The following is a 6,000-nucleotide window of genomic DNA, read 5'->3' on the forward strand; positions in this document are numbered from 1 at the left end:
TTTGTAACCAAACAATTTGAAAATCAGTGAGGAGCAGACAAACATTGTACTATGCACACTCAATATGTGCAACAGTATGTGCTAAAACTCTTAAGTGATAAAGGTACGAGGCTGTGTAGCAATTTTTCCACTGCTGAATCCTAAAACCTAGTTTTTGTTTTGGGAACATGGAAGAAAAGATTGTGCAGTAACTAAAGAACACATCTTCTGGATATTTTCCAAGCCAGGAAGACTTTACTGCAACTGATATAAAAGTATTCTGTTCCAGCAAAGTAACTCTACTTGATGTAGCTTATGGCTGCTACAAACAGCCCTCCTGCCTGGAGGAATAAGCATGCAACACCTGTATAGCAGCAGTGTATTTGCATTTGTACTTCAGGCTTTTGCCGGCACGTCTATGTCTGTCTTTTGATTGGAATTCCCCTTCAGACCCCCGAACAACACACAGGTCCTGTTCTCTTATGTGTAAATTGTTTAGTTCAGTGACATTGCAATATACTTACTGTACATGGAATTGGAAACTACATTGCAGGAAAATAGATTCAAATTGGATTAACCTAATACATTAGAAGTTTAATTTTGCTTTCTTTTTCATTTCCCACTTACCAATAATATCAAAGCTGTTTTGCTATTGCATAATTGAAAGGGAAAGAAAAGCATACTTTTTAGTTAATTCACTGTTTAAACAAGAGTCTACACGCTACTTTCATGGTAATGAGTTGGGAACAACTTTACACTTTTTTCCTTTTATTTTCAGTCTCTCCCTAGAATTTGAGAATCTTGGAGAGCAAGGGAGTCTCTTTGTTCACTTGGCAGAAACATGAATGATCTTTGCTTCAGTACACCATCAATATCCTGATGAAAAAACGCTTTCATTCTTTCCCTAGCCTTAGGTGGCTGTGTGTAACAGAAGGAAGCAGTAGGAATGAGCCTGTATTACATCTCATAATATTGTCTGTTACCTAAAAAGTAGATTGCTGTTGAATTTCCTGCATGTAAATTATTTTTGTAGGTTGAAGAAATGGAAAAAAAGCCCTTTGCCTAATATGCAATTGTCTTCTGATGTGATATGCAAGCAAGACTGTAGGACACCTCAACATATGTCAGAACCTAATTCTGTTAAACATTGTGCAATCAAAATATATTGTCTGCCTGAAAACCCTTAGAGTAATGTACTATGCTGTCCTTACTCCAATTTTTCTGAAAGCTATCAGAAAGTATATAAAAAAGTAATTCCAGATCCAATAGTAGATGATGTATAGCGCAGAAAGATTATTTTTATTTAAATATACACTAGTTTTATTAGTTATCTCTTCTCTTAGCTATTTCTGGTTCTTAAGACAAAGATAAAAAAAAAACACAAGAATTAAATAGCATCCCATCGTCTAAGTTGGAGAGGCAGAAAAAATAACCAGGTGTATACTTAATCTGACAACACAGAAGTCAGTGGAGAGATTATTAACCCAAAGATTTTGAATCAGTCACTGTATGTTCTTAGGAAGTAGTAACAAAACTGCCAAGGTTTGGTTTAGGGTTTACTGTTATTTCTGTTGGGTTTGTTTTTTTGGTTTTTTTTTTTTTTGCTGCTGGTGGGTTTTTTGTAAGCTTGCATTTTTTAAGAAATGGCTTGCTTGACGGTGCTAGAAGATATGAAAATGTTAGGAAAAATATATTCACCGTGAATGGAGAGCAGTTGGTCCTCATTTTGGACCTCAGCAATACCACATATAGAAGGCAAGAGAGACTGAGACTTGGGATGCAGGGTTGAGAATTACATGGTCCGGTGAGTTGACCTTGGCTGGCTGACAGGTGACCATAAAGCCACTATCTCACTCCTCTTCCTCAACAGGACGGGGAGAAAATATGTTGAAAAGCCTGTGGTTTCAGACAAGGACAGAGAGATCACTCACCAATTACCATCATGGGCAAAACAGACTCAGCCTGGTGAAATGAATGTAATTAAATACAAATTAATAACACTAGGCTAGTGAGAAATAAAAACAAAACTGAAAACACTCCAAAAAATGACTCTATTTCCTTGTCCCCTCTGAGTGGCACGGAGAGATGGGAAATGGGGACTGCAGTCAGTCCATAATTCCCTGTCTCTGCTGCTCCTTCATCTTCACGCACTTCTCTTGCTCCAGCATGGAGTCCCATGCTCTTCTCCACAGGTTGCAGGGAATTCTCTGCTCTGGCACCTGGACCATCTGTTCCCTTCCTTCTTCACTGACCTTGGTGTCTGTGGGGCTGTTTCTCTCACATTTTCATGGTCCTCCCTCACGGCTGCTGCACAGAGGGTTTTACCCTTTCTTAAATATGTTATCATGGAGGCACCACCAGCATTGCTGATGGCCTCAGGTTTGGTCAGCAGTGGGTCCATCATGGAGCTAACTAGAACTGGCTTTGTCCAACGTGGGGGCAGCTTCTGCCATCTTCTTGCAGAAGCCACCCCAGTAGCGCCCCCTGCCCGCTACTAAAACCTTGCCAGGTAAACCCAAGACACATGGAAAGTGTCTTGATGGTTTTAAATGGAAAATATCCTGCCGAGGAGCTCAGCTTCCCTGCTGGTTGGAGACCATGAAGGGGTGCCCAGGGCCAACTCCGAATTGATTCTGAGGAGGTTACATCCATGTAGGTCATACAATGATTCAGGGTGGAAAAGACCCTTAAGATCATCAAGTCAAACCGTAAACCTAACACTACCAAGTCCATCACATGTCCCTAAGTGCCATGTATACACATCTTATTAACCCTTGCTTCAACGTTAAAAATTGTGCAGGTATTCCTCGCCAAGGAGACCAGCTCCAGTGCAGGTAAGGCCATGCTGGGGAAGGGGATCATGGTGGATAAGACCAGCAACGGGATCTTTTGGGGCCTTTCGAAGCTGGGATAAGCAGCTGGGTCATACCAGAACAGGCAGCTTGTGGGAACCAGTAGTTCTAAATGGGTGGTCCTGGTCCTGCCCAGCACACAGGCAGCCAGTGGCATCACCCAGGGCGTCACCACGGTGAGAGCAGGTGAACAGAGCGCAGCACTTTGCAGGGTGAGTCGCTGAAAACCTCTCAACGCGGCCAGGAAGCCATGGTAACAACTCTGCAGAAGGCCATGGCATTCCTGAGCTCTGCGCCAAGCAGCTCTGATGTGGCCACCCAGACAGAGCTTGTATGGGAACATGCTGCCACCCACGCGTCGGGCTGCAGGGTGTGCCCTGCTCTTACACCGGTGTCGAATGGTAGCGGTGAGCAGGCCCGTGGGAGGTGTGCCCAGGCAGAGGAACTCCTTCACCTGATGATGGAGCTCCGTGAGGAGCTGAGACGATTGAGAAGCATAAGGGAGTGTGATAAGAGATAGATCACTGGAGTCACACACCCTGCACTCCCTGAAAGAAGCACATCAGGCAGACGGAGCTCCACATGCAGAGCACTCCCCACCCTCTAGCAGCATGGCTGAATGTGGAGATTCAGAGGACAGGGGCCAGCGGCAACAAGTCCCTGCCCGTCGTGGAGGCGTGCCTCCCAAGTAACCCCCACACCATCCCAGGTGCCCTTGCAAAACAGATACGATGTTCTGCAAAGGGAATCAGAGGATGACAAGGACAACAGGTCGCCAAACTTGGAGTTGTCACCGAGGCCAAAACAGATTACACCTCGTATAACAACATCCTTAGTAATGAAAGAAAGATGGGTCCTTGCAGTAGGGGACTCGATTCTCAAGGTAGTGGAGGGTCCCATGTGTAGACCAGACCCAATCTGTAGGGAAGTCTGCTGTCTCCCTGGGGCCAGAATTAAGGATGTCCAGAGGAAACTCCCTACCCGAGTTCAGCCTTCTGACTACTACCCATTATTGATTTTTCAGTTAGGCAAAGACGAAGTTCCAGGAAGAACCCCGAGGGCACTGAAGAAAGACTTCAGGGACCTGGAACACCTGGTTAGGGGATCAGGAGTACAAGCAGAGTTTGCTTCTATCCCAGCAGTTGCTAGGATTGATGAAGAGATAAACAGGAAATGCCAGCTGATCAATGCCTGGCTCAAAGACTGGTGCCATCAGCAGGACTTTGGGTTCTTTGATCATGGGCTGCTTTTCAAGACACCAGGCCTGCTGGCAACAGATGGTAAAAGCCTGTCTCAGAGCAGGAAAAGGGTTTTAGGGCAGGAGTTGGCGGGGCTCATTGACAGAGCTTTAAACTAAATTCGAAGGGGGATGGGGATAGATCCAGGCTCGATAGCAAAAAGCCCGAAAGCAGCATGCTGGCACTAGATTTGGAAAAGGAAGGAGGCTTAACCAGGCTCCTTAGGAATAAGTCTGGGGGTGGCAGAATTACAGCTTCCTCCAGTAAATAGGAGAAGGGACCAATAGCCCAGACTGTTGGTCTGCCCATGCACTAATGCACGTATCATGGGCAACAAACAGGAGGAGCTGGAAGCCATTGAACAGCAGGATAATTATGATATAGTCGCCACCACAGAAACATGGTGGGATGACTCACATAGCTATAGTGCTGCCATGGAGAGCTATAGGCTCCTCAGGAAGGACAGGCAAGCAAGGAGAGGCAGGGGGGTGGCCCTGTATGTCAGGGAGTGTTATGAATGTCTTGAACTAAATGATGGTGATAATGGGGTTGAGTGTTTATGAGTAAGAATCAGGGGGAGGGCCAACAAGGCAGATATCGTATAGGAGTCTATTATAGACCACCCAGCCAGGATGAGGAGGCAGATGAAATATTCTATAAACGGCTGGGAGAAGTCTCAAGATCGTGAGCTCTTGTCCTTGTGGGGGACTTCAACTTGCTGGATATCTGCTGGGAATAGAATACAGCAGAGAGGGAACAGTCTAGAAGGTTCCTGGAATGTACTGAGGATAACTTCCTGGCACAGCTGGTGAGGGAGCCAACTAGGGAAGGTGCCCTGCGGGACCTGCTGTTTGTAAACAGGGAAGGTCTTGTGGGGGATGTGACGGTTGGAGGCTGTCTCGGGAACAGCCATCATGAAATGATAGAGTTTTTGATTCCGGGAGAAGCAAGGAGGGGGGTCAGCAGAACTGCTACCTTGGACTTCTGGAGGGAGGACTTTGGGCTTCTTAGGAGCCTGGTTGACAAAGTTCCTTGGGAGGCAGTCCTCCAGGGCAAAGGAGTCCAGGAAGCCTGGATGTTTTTCAAGAAGGAAGTCTTAAAGGCACAGGAGCAGTCTGTCCCCGTGTGCCGAAAGACAAGCCGTCGGGGAAAGAGACCGGCCTGGCTGAACAGGGAGCTAGGGTTGCAGCTTAGGGAGAAAAAGAGGATTTATGGCCTTTGGAAGGAAGGGCAAGCCACTCATGAGGACTACAAAGAGGTAGTGAAGCTATGTAGGGAAAAATTCAGGAGGGCCAAAGCCCAGCTAGAACTAAACCTGGTTTCTGTTGTCAAGGACAACAAAAAAAGTTTCTATAAATATATTAGCAATAAAAAGAGGACTAAGGATAATCTCTGTCCTCTAGTAGACGGGGCCGGTAACATAGTGACCAAAGATGAGGAAAAGGCTGAAGTACTTAATGCCATCTTTGCCTCAGTCTTCAGCAGTAGGACTGGTTGTTCCCTGAGTACCCAGACCCCTGAGCTAGAAGACAGGGATGGGGAGCAGAATGAAGCCCCTGTAATCTAAGGGGAAATGGTGAGGGACCTGATTCAGCACCTGGAGGTACACAACTCTATGGGACTGGATGGGATCCACCCAAGAGTACTGAGGGAGCTGGCGGAGGTGCTCACCAGGCCATTTTGCATCATCTATGAGCAGTCCTGGATAACCAGGGAGGTCCCAGCTGACTGGAGGTTGGCAAACATTACACCCATCCACAAGAAGGGCCGGAAGGAGGATCCAGGGAACTATAGGACAGTCAGTCAGTACCTGGGAAGGTCATGGAACAGATCATCCTCAGTGCCATTACACGGCACATGCAGGAGAACAGGGTGATCAGGCCCAGTCAGCACGGGTCTGTGAAAAGCAGGTCATGCCTGACAAACCTGAT

This window comes from Vanellus vanellus (assembly GCF_965231255.1).
Source record: "Vanellus vanellus genome assembly, chromosome: Z".
Classification (NCBI taxonomy): Eukaryota; Metazoa; Chordata; class Aves; order Charadriiformes; family Charadriidae; genus Vanellus; species Vanellus vanellus.